Source organism: Strigops habroptila, chromosome 11 (genome assembly GCF_004027225.2).
Source record: "Strigops habroptila isolate Jane chromosome 11, bStrHab1.2.pri, whole genome shotgun sequence".
In the NCBI taxonomy this organism is placed as follows: Eukaryota; Metazoa; Chordata; class Aves; order Psittaciformes; family Psittacidae; genus Strigops; species Strigops habroptila.
The window spans coordinates 12,486,383-12,500,022 of NC_046360.1; positions in this window are offsets into that span (position 1 = coordinate 12,486,383).

A 13,640-nucleotide genomic window follows, 5' to 3' on the forward strand; every position below is an offset into this window, starting at 1 on the left:
TTGACATCCTGCCTCCCCAAGCAGCCAGGACATGATCCCTCCTGTGTAATGAGCCACCCTTTCCATGCACAAAAACACTTCTCTTTTTCCTCCTTTTCTGGGGCCAGATGGGAGGAAGTTTTCAGTGTTGGATTCAAAATGGCCAATGTCTTTTCCAGTCGTAGTAGGTTCTATCATCTCCCTGTGTAGAACACAAAGCCCCTGCCACGACCCAGAATTAGAAAAGAATTTCCTCTTTAAAGACCTTTTTTAACCACTTCCTTTTGGTTTATTCCCTCCTCCTTGAGCTGGGAAGGGGCACAAGAGGAAGGGTGAAGCTAGGATTTTAGCAGACATTAGCAAGATCAGGTCCAGACTGAACTAATTCTGATTGAACACCAGTTGGTTGGTTGCTAGTTGACCTGAATTTCACTGGTAGACCCCGTGTCACACGGTGTATGGCTGGTTTTGCAAAGGAGCTGATCACACATGACCCTTGTTAATATCCAAGTTGTAAACCACTGATTAACCCAAGCACAGCAAGATGGGAGTCAGGCCCTAGAAAGCTTTCTTTTGTGGTTTCTACAGCCAACCATTCCCTTTCGCCTCATGAATTGCCTTTCATGTTCATCTCTGGACACAAGAAGAACCAAAAGCTTCCCACTTTTTGACTCTAACGCAGTGTTTTCCTTCTCTCAACTCACTTGGGCCAGCAAGAAAGTTTCCACACATTTTCCCAGGTCTCTTTAAGAACAGAGCAGAACCATTCATGGAAAGCAATCCTCATCTCCTTGCATACTGAAATGTTTGTTTTGGAGGGTAGAAGAACATATGTGTCAGTGGAGTGGAAAATGGGGATTAGGTATCCTCATGCAGCTATTGATCTCCTGGGTCCACCTCTGCAAAGCAGTTGAGCAGGTGCATAGCTAAATTCACTGCTGAAAAATGAAACCACACTGTGAGCATGTGCTAGATCAAGCACAAGAACAGTGCTGCTGAAGACACAGTAATACAAGCTCAGCATGTGCCCAACGATGGTTTGAAGCATTGTATTGCAAGAAACACCATGATCTTCACCTTCGCTTGTCTTGTGGCCAAAGGCTGGATGGTCTCCTGAGGTCAAGGGATCTAAACAAAAGTTTGATGTTAAATATTATAGGATTTACTGCTCTAAGGCTCATCTTCAATGTTCTTTACAGAGGCTATCTCCCTTTCATGCATACCTGACCAAGTACAGAGAAACCAGAGTGTCTGGCACTCGGCATTGGTCTTGCAAGCCCAAGTCCACATCTGCTGAAAAAGTTGCCCACTCCATCACCTAGCATGCTTACCAGTCTCTGTGGATATTGGCTTGGAAGGGATTTGCCATGAGCAGGATAAACAGCAAGAGTAGGCAACAGTCAGTGAAGAACTATAGAAGCCAAAGAGCAGCCACGTCTGATGAGCCACAAGCCACCCAAAGCTCCTTCCTTCCAAACAGGAGGAAGAGGAGGTTGTCTTCTTTATCATCATCCTTGAGTGATCCATGGAACTTTCTGCTAAAGAATCCATCATTTTCTAACACTGGTAAGTCCACAGCTATCTTGTACTTAAAATCAAAAGGAGATCCTGGACCAAAAGCCTTCAGCCAAAGTGTGGTTGTGTCAATGGTATATGTGCCTCACTGACGCCTCCAGCCCAGCAAATTTGGTTAAAGCAAAGATGGTTTAGTTTTGACTACAGGTTTGACCTAGTGTCCATCAAAGAGAGTGGAAAATTTGTTCTTGATTTACAATGCTACATCAAGGATCCTGGGTGTTGAACCACAAAGTCAGCCCTGGGGAAAGCCTGAAGCCAGTCGGTTTCCTTTTGTAGCACTGTATCTCTCTTTCTATTTCTAGTGCACTTTAAAGTACAGGAGGTTGTGTGCTTCTTATCACTTCCAAACAGCGCTCTAACACAAGAAGCAAGCGGCAGACAGGCCATGCCAAAGCATGAGTTAGGAAACAGTCCTAATCTGGATCTCTTTTTATTGTTGCTGTGATTATTATAGTGGTGTTGTTGACTTTGTCTCTTCTTTAAAAGCATGTAAACCACCACCAAGAGCAAAGAGCAGAATAGAAATTGCATTTCTGTTGATGCAGCCACTGTTTCCCATTTCTGTTTATCTTTCTGTCTAGGCATACAAGAGGCTCAGAACAGAAACCTGACTCTCTGCCAACTTTATGTCCTCACCCAAAGCCAGTGCATCATCTCACACTGCTGGAGCATCCCTACAACCATGCACTTTATCTGTACTTCTGCTGTGGTACTGACCTGCAGCGTCTCTAGGAGCCAAAGGACATGCGTGTTGCTTAAAGAAAAGCCTGGATGTGTAGCTTAGATTTGATGCCTAACTTTTAAATAGCTAAAATTAGATGATGAGGACTCCCAGCCCTAACTGTAAGAACAGTTGATCTCTCTGGGAGGTAGAGTTTTCTCCCTGTGCTGTTTTTTTTTGCTGGGATAGAGTTAGTTCTAAAGGAAAACATATTTGGGGATGAGTTTACACTGCCAGCCATCCCATTCTGCTCTGGAAAAGCCCCTTTCAGGTTGGCTTTAAGGAGGTCAGGACACAGATCACAGGAGACAGTCCTACAGACAGTTCTCTAAAAGGTCTGTGAGCCTCAGAACACATCCCTGTTCCCATTTATTGCATTCCATCCACCTCCACACTTACCTTCACTCCTTTCCCTCCAAGCTTCCCCACACACAGTTCTTTTTCTATGAAAATGTCTAGCTGGGTCTTAAAAGCACCTAAGGCCTTTCTGGCCTTCTTGACAAATGCCTCCATCGTTCTACTGCCTGTCAGGGAAGAGCTTTGCCTGGAATTCCCTTTTTACTAATGGCCTCACTGACTTTGCACCTCCTCCCCAACACCAGTATGAGCTTTTTTACCCTGCTCACTCCCTTCTTATATTGCTAAACTTCAGTTTATGGGTTAGGTCCCGCTACAAAGAGTGTGCTTTGGATGGGGACTCATCCTGATTGTCCCATGGGACAGTAACATCCTTCCTTCCAAACACAAGTAAAAGCAGTCATTCTTCCGAGCATAGTCACTCTGCCAAGGTGATGCCAAAACTGTTATCTCCCTAAGTTCCATGATTCCTTGCTACAGGGAACCTCAGTGTCCCATATTCTTCTTCTAGCTGTGGGGTTTACCTCATTGTAGCTTTTGGGTTGAAGGCATCAAAAGATTTGTGTGATTTGCGAGATGGCTTTGTGCCTTCCTCCTTTCTCTTTTGTTTTAATAGTCTGGCTTCCCGATATGACCTTGAGAGCATTCTGATGTCTCATCATGTGGTTTCAGAAGTGCACATTTTTGTGCCAAGAAGAGTGATTATTAACTGGAAATGAAAGAAATCTTGTTATTTAGGCTCTGGAGAGCAGAACAGAAAGAAGCAGCTTGGTACCTTGCCTTGAGTAAGAGCAGAAGCAAAGTCTATAAAGCTGTCTGCCTCTTTGCCTCACTCTCTTTTAGACACATCTTTCAAAGCTTCACCTCCAAATGTGAAATTCCAAAGGCTACAAGCTTATCAAAGGAAAGGGAACACAGCCCAGTTGTTGTTCCTGAGAGAATTCAAAGTGACATGAAAACAAATAAACCCAAAGATTAAATTACAGAAAAATCTCCTGATGCATTTGAAAGACAGTATATATATACACATATATATAGGGCTGCATATTCCAGACCCTTGGGCATTGCAGGCTCCAGGGATGCTCAAACTACTTCATTTTGCCAACATTAATAAGATGTAGCTTGAGGTCATTGCTCACACCAAAAGCTAAAGTTATCCAACTTCTCTTATCTGCTTCCCTGTCTTTATCCAGCTGGAAAACACTGTGTATTCATTTAGCCATCTTTCAGACACGGTCTAGTTATTCATCAGATCTTAAAATGGAGGATCCTGCTCCTTGGACAGAGTGTAAGCACTTAAAAGAGGAGGAGTGGATTTATCAGTCATGGTTTTCCTTGTGGCTGCTGTTCCCTGGCGGCTCTGTGGCTTACATTCAAAGGAAAAGGCTGGTGTCAGTGGGCTTGACTCTCACCTCTGCATTGGGAAGGGGTTTTCAGAGGCTCTGGACAGACAGACAATAAAAATGATGGTAGTGGAAGAGAAAAAGAAGGGGTGGAAGCGCCACAGGAGATAGAGAGGAGCAGAGATGGGGTGAGAGCAAAGTCAAGTTGTATTTCCTTTCATTTCTGCCATTGCATTCACTCCAAGGGGAGCCAGCCTGGATGGGCACTAGGTCAGACCTACAAAGCCACTGTGGACTAGAAGTGAGAGGCATTGAACCACACTTACTGGGGTACAGGCACCCAGGTTTTACCCAGCTTTGCTGCATGATTCCCAGCTAACATGCCTACAGCCCAAAGGGCTACTCACCAGCTCCTGTATCTCCAAACACCATCCCCCTGATTTCAGCTCCATCAGCAAGCACCCAGGAGAACATTCCCTCTCCTTGCACCAGAAAATTCAAGTCCCAAGGGGCATCCTGAGAGCCCCTGAAATAACCTTCTCCCAGCTGAAGCAGCCATCTCTCCACCCCACTGAATTGCTCCCAGCTGCCAGGAGGGAGGAGCAGAAAGGACTGTTGTTAGCTGAGTAAATAAGTAGATAGGCAGACAGATGGAAAGATATACATATATACACATCCATTGAGTTGGATGCATAAAGAGAATTACAGTTTCTGTCCCACAGCTTATTTGACTGCATATTCTGTTTCTCCCTTGCTAAGCTAATAATCTCACTTGTGGAACCTTATCAAGTGATGTTTGACAATCCAGTAACTATATTGCATCCAGGAGTTTTTTGTCTTGCACCATAGCAGCAATATCTCCAAAGAACTCCTACTAAAGCCAGGACCGCTCCTCATAAATCACACACACGCATTGGCCGGCTCTTAATCAATCTTCCCCAGGTGTTCCCTCACTCTTACCACCATCATCTCTAGGCTTTTCCTGGCAACTCTAATTTTCATTCTTTCTTCCTAAAGCAACTGCCTGACCATGCTCAGGGGCTTTGGCTTTTGTGTGTTCTCCACAGTGACATCCTGCTACCGCTTTTCTTTTTGCACAAGTCCTAATGGTCCATAGAGACCTTCTTTGAATGTCTCATGATGTTGTAATGCACAAAGATACTACAGATACTATGTTAGCATCTCTACCTCAGTGTTCGGTTGCTCATCAACCAAGTAGATAATTATATTTGATAGACACCTTACAAATACCATATATATATAAAATGTATAAAATTTTGTATGTATTAATATATATTATTTAATATATATTAATATATATAAATTTTTTATATCTAAATATATTATAATACATAAAATATAAACCATATAAAATTTAGCTATTAAATATGTAAAATCAGCATTCTCTGTTCCTTTTCCCTATCACCACAGCATGAAGCTACAGGAACCCTTCCCTGATACCCAGAGAAATTCTCTTGAAACATTTTCTGAAGAGAGAACGTAATTTTTCAACAGAATAATAGTTTTTAACTTAAATTGCCTGGTTTATTTAAAGACAGTTGATAAATCATTACAAAAGAGTGAAATATTTCTCTGCATTGAATCATCTTGTAATGAAAAAGATTAATTTTGCCATAGCTTTTGTTTTGGACAACTTTGGGGGGGCTTTCATCTAAGTCTCACATGACAAACACTGTTTGCTGCAAACCTGTCCTTCTTTTCATTTTAAAAATCGCTTTTAAAGGCATTGAATGCATTTTTAATTCCTATTTTTGGTAATAGCTCAGGCTTAGCACCACACTGACAAAGCTACATGCCTTCCAGTGTGGAGCTGGCTGACATCCAGGCAGCTGAGGGCATGGGCAGCAAAGGTCACATCTGCTTGCAAAAGACCACATAGCCATCCCCTGAAATCCCTATGAGGTTCTCTGCCTAAACGCACGAGGTGGTGTGAAAAAACCCCCAACCCAACCCGTTCCTGAGGTAGCTTTGATAATCTTCCACAAACAGGAGCTCGTTTGAGAGGGACTCTTCATCCTGGGCTGTAGTGATAGAACAAGGGGTGATGGGTTCAAACTGAAACAGGGGAGTTCAGATTAGATATAAGGAAGAAGTTCTTTACTGTGAGGGTGGTGAGGCCCTGGCACACGTTGTCCAAAGAAGTGTTAAATGCTCCATCCCTGGCAGTGTTCAAGGCCAGGTTGGACAGAGCCTTTGGGTGACATGGTCTAGTGTGAGGTGTCCTTGCCCATGGCAGGGGGTTGGAACTGGACGATTTTAAGGTCCTTTCCAACCCAAACCTTTCTATGATTCTACGATTCTCCATCTTCTCTGGCTTTTCCCTACCTCCCATCAGGCTCCTAGTGAACCCTCGCAGTGGTGGGATGTGCTGGGTGACAACACCATGTAAGCACATCACCATCAGTGTGCCTGCAGTAGCACACAGTTAGTTTAACCTGCCTCTCTCAGCCTGAAAGGGGGTTCCCAGACCAGGGGCCACGGAGCTGCCCTGGGTACACAGGCCACTTCACAGTGGTATTTGAAGTGCTTGAATGCAGCCTGGAGAGCTAAGTGCCTTCTCCAAGGCAGCACACGTGGTCCCCAGGCAGAGCCAGGAGCTGCTGCCGCTTCCGATAGGCATGCGAGTGGCTTCCCAAATGCCTGTGCTGAGCTGGGGACCAATGTGTCCCTCCACAGCCTTTCCACTGGCTGCATTTCAGGGCTGGGAAAGCACAGTAAGTGTCACAAGCTGAGGGGAAAAAGCTTTTCAAAGTGATGTCTCTCTACTGCTGCCCTGAAGTCCTCTGTTTTGGTTCAAAAAAGGAGAAGTTGGCATGTCTCAACTTGATTCACACCCCCACCAATAAAAACTTGCTGTGTGTAGAAAGCTGCATCCCACTTTCCATCTCCCAGGACCATTTATGAGCCCCCTGCTCTGAACCATCACTGGAGCTGCCTGAAGCCCTTGGGCTGCCCCAACAATCTGAGCCTATTTGTGGTGTTTCAGCAAAAACGATTGCCTAGAAAAAGAGAGGGAAAAAAAATCCATCCCTGTTTCCAAGCAGCTTTAATATATAGCCGATGTAGACCAGCTCCTCTAAAACTGAGCCTGTGGTGTCTAAAGTGTTAGCCACTTGAGATAGCACAGAAAAGTCATGGTCCTTTTTATATCTATTGCCTAGTTCTGGAAACCATCCTGTGAGTAGCCACTTGGACTTTAATAGGATGAATCATTGTTAAAACCATCATGTGCTTATAAATGTTTACATGAGTGGGCCTAAATGGAGATACCACAAGGAGGGGAGGGAGAGAAGCAGAGAAATCAAGCTAAAAGCTGCAGCCAGAGCTGTAAGACACTTGCCTGGAAGGTTTCAGATCTGCTGCTTCTCAATTTGAAGTCAAACTGCCCCCCCAGGTACAGAATTACTAACCCCAGCACGTGGGAGATACGCAGAAGTAATGTCCTCTGCTAATAAATGACACCAGTAACAGTAATTGCTACTATTGCAGAGGTAGTAGCAGTAGTGAAGAGGTAAGTCATTCAGGGGAATAAATGTCTCCTGGCACTGGGAGTCACAGGGCTATTCACATGCTGGGAATGATTCATGGAAGGGTCTAAACCTGTGATGAGAAGCCCATGTTCACCCAAAAGAAATCACTGAGAAGCAGCAAAGAGCAGCCTGACAGTGCCTGTCCCCTGAAGAGCACCCAAAGCAGAGGTACATACACATAGAATCGTAGAATAGTTAGAGTTATAAAGGACCTTTAGATCCTCTAGTTCCCCCCAGTGAATGACATTGCCATCATCCTCAATCATTAATCTGCTATGTCTGTCTTGGTTTATCCTTTATTCACGGTATCACATTGTGTATGTGAGATCAATTCTAGCCTTAGATCAAAGTTTAGGAAACTTCTGAGACTGTTTCTTGCAAGCACACATGTTATTTTAAAACAACACGTACACTCAGATAGGCAGGGTGGGTTTAAGGGCATGGTAAAAAAAGCTCCTCAGGGTTAGTGGTAAGGTTCCCACCAGCTTCAGCAGCTTTCAGATCAAGCCTTCTATGAGATAAACCTTAGGCCCCTACCAGACTTCCCTGGCATGGGATCTGGGAGGTTTGCTGTTGGCTTTGAGACTTTGAATCAGGGCCAAGTGATTGCAGCTCTTGGTTTAAGGGAAAAGGAAACAAAGGAACTATGAGCTTAAAGGATTAAAAGGAAGAGCTAAAAATAAAGGACCAGCAATGCCAGACTCCCAAATTTACTGCTTTCCTTGCAAAGAGGATGGATTTTCCTGTTGTTTTACTGAGGGGAATCAGACTTCTGCATGACTTGGAAGAGCAGGACACCAACAGAAAGCTTTGTGATATTACTCTCTGAGAAGAGAGTTGTTCCCGTTGCTCTTCATGCAACATCTGGCTAAACATGGAGAAGAGAAAATGATTCAGCTTTTTCCTGGTGAGTATCTTCACTACTTCAATTGATATCAATGAAGAATTACAGCCCATCAGTGTCAAAAGATTAAACAATGAAAAGATATGGGGCATTTCTACTTGTGCAGCCTATGATGGCAACCTAAAACCAAATATCCCTGACTTTACTTCTTCCTGCATTGCTGTCCATCTCCTCCCACCTTTGCCTTCAGCTTTACATTGTCCTTTCTGTATCGTCCAGAGATGATACCCAGGAAACAGGGGTGGAAAAGAGAGTGTGAGAGCAGCAAACTGGGAGACACCAAGCTGGTTGGAAGGGATGTGGGGTGAGAGGATAAGGATGGGAGAGTTGCATGGGTGATGCTGCTCTTGAGATGGTGAAAGGCAGTCCCACAGGTACCATGGGGTGGAGGTATATTGTCACTTATAAATTGGGAACTAGGCATGATTTCAGCTGCAGAAGCTTCAATACTGCAGCAATCCCAGCGAGCATGGGTGAGCATCAGCCCAGTAGTCATGGGATGTCAGCAGAGAACCTACAGAGCTTTTGAGCTTCACTTGCTGTTGACATTCAAATCCAGTGCTGTGTGAGGCCTGGCTCATAGCAAGGATTACCAAAATCCTACCTGAGCCTTTGGACCAAGAATTCCAGTTTTCAGTCTAGCTGATCCTGCTTTGGGGCCTGGATAACCTTTTGGGGTCCTTTGAATCGTATCTCCCACCCAGTCCCTTTCCAGGTCACCCCACCACAGATGCGGAACAGGAGCAGGTGCCACCAGGACCCCATTCATACAGTTAAGGCTCAATGAGGGATTTTTCTGGGAATGAATGAACAGCAGAGAACCATGTTCAAACTTCTCCTGAGCAGACAGTTCACTCTTGAGAGGGAACCCAATGCTTGGACCTAAAAAACTATACACACACAGATATGTTACATATTTATTCAAGGCAGAAATTGGCCAGGAAATGGCTATAAAACACACATTTTGAATAAAAGGAGGGAGATTTATGGCTCTTTTGCGAATCTGAGTCATATCTTTCTGCATCCCCCAGGCAGGAATACTCTAATCACTAACATACCCCAAACATGTATGCACAGTGGGCCGAGAATTGCTTCCTTCTGGCCACAGCTCCAGCTAAAGACGTGATAGGGATTGAGCTACTTTATCTGACAGTTGGTAAATGAATTGCCAATTCATTCTGAGCTCGGAGGGGGATTTTTTCCCCTTTCAAAAAAAGGGTCCTTTTATATACGTCTTTGATCAGTCAGGGCCTTGACAAATTATTTTCCAAGGAATTTCTTGAGCCCTAATGCCATGAGGAGGGAGAAAAAAAGAAACCTGGATTTGCTCTCAAAGAAAAGCTTTTATGTCTCAAAAATCACAGCAGTATAAGGGGTTTTCCTCCATTTCCCCTTGTCTCCTTTGCTTCAAGAAATGGAGGCAGGTAGCCTGAAGACTTTTCCGTCCCACCTAAAGGCAGGATGCGGATGGGGAGGAAGCATGGCCAGGTCTCCCAGCCCGATTCCTCCCCAGCAGGGAGGAGCACCATGAACTCTAGCATAGACTGAACAGAAAGGTCATGGTCATCAATGACACTGATAAAGAGGCCCTTCAGCACTGGCATGAGCAGTAGGAGCAGGAGCAGCTCAGGGTTGTGTCACCAAGAGGCTGCTTGCTTGCCACATTAAGCACTTTGGAAAGGTTGGGACACAAGAGAGCATCTCCTCACTGGCACTGCTTGCTGCTGGGGTCACTCCAAAGTGTGAGGATAAAGCAGTGTTTGCTTGTCTTTTCCCAAGCAAAGGGAATGGAGTCAGGGGAGGCTTCCTGGGTTTACCACTTTACTCTTTTCATCCTATCATTTAATCCCTCTTCTCCAGGCAAGTTTCATGTCCTTGATTGAATCCCAAGTGGTTCAGGCAACGAGTTGCACAAATCAGGTCTGCACTTTCTATTACCATTAATGTACAAATAACTCATTCCCCAGTTATCCCACTCATCTGTCCTGCAGGGGGGCAGGCTCCCAACAGCACAGGATTCAATTAATGTATTTCCACTACACTGAACTTCAACAGGATGGCTCCAACTCAAAATAAAACCAAACCCACAAGACCTTTTTTCCAGCCTAACCCTGCATGGGAACATATGTAACCTGTCTACAGGAATCCTCCTACTGGAATCCCAATAGCAGCCCCACTGCAGGCAAGACTGATGGATAAAGCCTTTTGGTTAGAGGCTAGCTGGTCTCAAGAGTAAGTTGTAGCTTAATCTTCTAAAGAAATTAGCTTAACCAAATCACTGCGGCTGCCTCTTGGGAATTTTTCACATTCATGAGTGAGATCCAAGCACCTAAAGAATTAAAGGTTTCAGGCTGAATATTGTAGAGGGTCCTCAGTATGACAACATTGCGCTTGAAGAGTTTTTCAAGCTCATTCGCTTTTTAAATAGTACCTGTTAAACTTCTCCTGGCTCACAAAGTCTCTAGATTTGGCTTCAGATTAAGCCTTAATATAGGTTATATATAGTTGCTGTTCCATCTCAGCTCCTGTTCTTGGAAGTCAATCCTCCTGGAAAGAGCAGCAGCTGTCTGCCAACCAGGAATAAGAGACAGAGCCACAGATGGACACAGCTAAAGAACCAGGATGTTCTTGCCCCATCCATCAATAAGTGATCAAGTTGTTAAAGCTGTCCTAAAAGCTGCCACGATCAGATGAGAAAAAGAGATCTCACACACAGCTTTCCTGTACTTTATTAACAGCTGTGTAAATATGAGTAAGATCCAAGCAAACCAACATTAAAAATAATCCCATATAAGGATCAGCAATACCCTGGGATATGGAGATAATCCTGCTCAGACCAAGAGCTCACTTCCTTACAGGCAAGAGTCTTCAAATATTGGCATGGACTGAACCACGGTGTCGGGAAGACAGACATTAAGAAAATACTTAAGGCTTTCTTTAGATTGATGGGGTTTTGATGCTATAGCACAGCTAGGAATGAGGTGGCCCTTTTGGTTCCTAGTGCTGACATTGCCATGTTTTGTTATTCTTTTAAATACTGATTAGAGCTGAGCAATATTTTGGGATGTTGGGGTAGCATGAGGTGAGAACTGTCTTTCTTCTACAAAAAAGATTACATCAAATTGCCCTTACAAAAGGATTCAGCAACCACTATGAGACCTATCCTCACCTCCCATCCCAACAGCAATGTTTTATGTCAAAGCATGAGCAGCTTTGGTGTTTCCTATTCTAGGAGACACTTTACATACAAATACAATTTTTTGTTTCAGGTGATTTGTTTAAAAAAGAGAGGGAAAAGTACAATTAGAATCACAGCCTGGTTTGGGTTGGAAAAGACCTTACGATTATCCAGTTCCAACCTCCTGCCATGGGCAAGGATGCCTCACATTAGACCATGTCGCCAAAGGCTCTGTCCAACCTGGCCTTGAACGCTGCCAGAGATGGAGCATTTAACACTTCTTTGGGCAACGTGTGCCAGGGCCTCACCACCCTCACAGTAAAGAACTTCTTCCTTATGTCTAACCTGAACTTCCCCTGTTTCAGTTTAGACCCATCACCCCTTGTCCTATCACTACAATCCCTGATTATTTCTTAGTAAGCTAAGTAAATGATGTCCTTCAAGCCTAAGCAGCATTTTGGTGCTGGCTCAATACAGCCAAAAAGAACACTTATCCACACTGGTCCAACAGTGGTACTTAATTTCCTCTGCAAAGTGGTTTTGGAGGCTTTGAAGGTCACCCAGCAGCACAAGGTTGCCTCATCTGTGGCCCATGGCTCTGGCTATGCTGCCTCCTTCCCTCACTGCACAGCCTCAGTGTAGGACGCTTGGACATGAACCAAAACAGAACCTCATTACTTGCTCCCCATGTAGGCAAGTGCTGCAGTCACTGCCCAGCTGGGTTCGTCATCACCACCTTGACTGGCATCGACCCAATATCAATACTGGTGCCTGTCACTCAATGAGGCTGTTAAAGTGTCTGTACAGACACATGCACCCATAATTCACTGACCAGCTTCAGACTGCTTACAGCATCATGGACCATCCGTGGTCCATTGACCCTCTGCCTTCAATTAAAAGCTCTCTGAGTCTGGAATTCCCTCTCCTTCTCTGCCTAGGCACACTGAACACCAAGCTCAGGCAGGATAGCCAATGCTGCTTGAACAGCAGCAAATACATCATCCTAACTCAGCTTCTCAACCAGACTTCAGATAGACTTGCTTTCCCCAGATATGGGCCCCACAAAAACCATCCTGTGTTTTAGCGGGCTGCAGTGTTTCTAATTAAAAACTCTGATGAAGAGGGTGCATGCAGATGTCCTCAGATTTACAGTGATCTTGAGACGGAAAATATTGGGGGACCCCCCCAGCCTAAGTTTCTCATGAGGATCAGGACCTGCAACTGCCTTTGACAGTTGCCCATAGTGTTCTCCAGTTCCTGATTGGTGAGGTATGGACTGGGTAAGTAGACAACAAGGTAGGTGGAAAATTGGCTGGGCCATCAGATGCAAAGAGTGATCATCCACAGCAAAACATCCAGATGTTAGTTGGCTACAAGCAGCATCCCTCAAGGGTCATTGCTGGCACCAATGCTTTTTAATAGCTTGATATATTAAAGACCAGGATGATGGGACAGAGCACAAGCTCACCAAGTTCACAGATAATACCAAGCTGGAGGAGCAGCCAATACACTGGAAGGCAGAGCTGCTACTCAGACAGACCCAAACAAGCTGGAGAAGTGGGAGAGCAGGAGCCTCACCAAGTTCAAAAGCAAAGCCCTGCGTCTGGCATGGATAATCCCATCCAACAGGATAGGCTGGGGCTAGAAAGTAGCTTTGCAGAAAAGGACCTGGGGGTCGTGGTCAGCAACAAGTTCAACAGGAGCCAACCATGTAGCCTTGCAGCAAAGAGCAGCTGCACCCTAAGATGTTTGAGCAGAACCGAAGACAGCAGGTCCAGGGGTGCGATCATGAAGGATGTATTAGATGTCCAGACACCAGACGTCCAGGGGGAAATAATGCTCCATCGTGACCACCTCAATACCTTCTGATGAGAACGTTTCCCTAAAACCCCAAGGGCAAACCCCAGATTGCTGGTTCATCACAGCCCAGGACTAAGCAAAAGCTGAAGTGGAAAACTGATGACTTTGGGATTGCTAGAGTTAGCAATGGGGATATCACAACAGCACAAAGCCCTACAGCGATACGGAC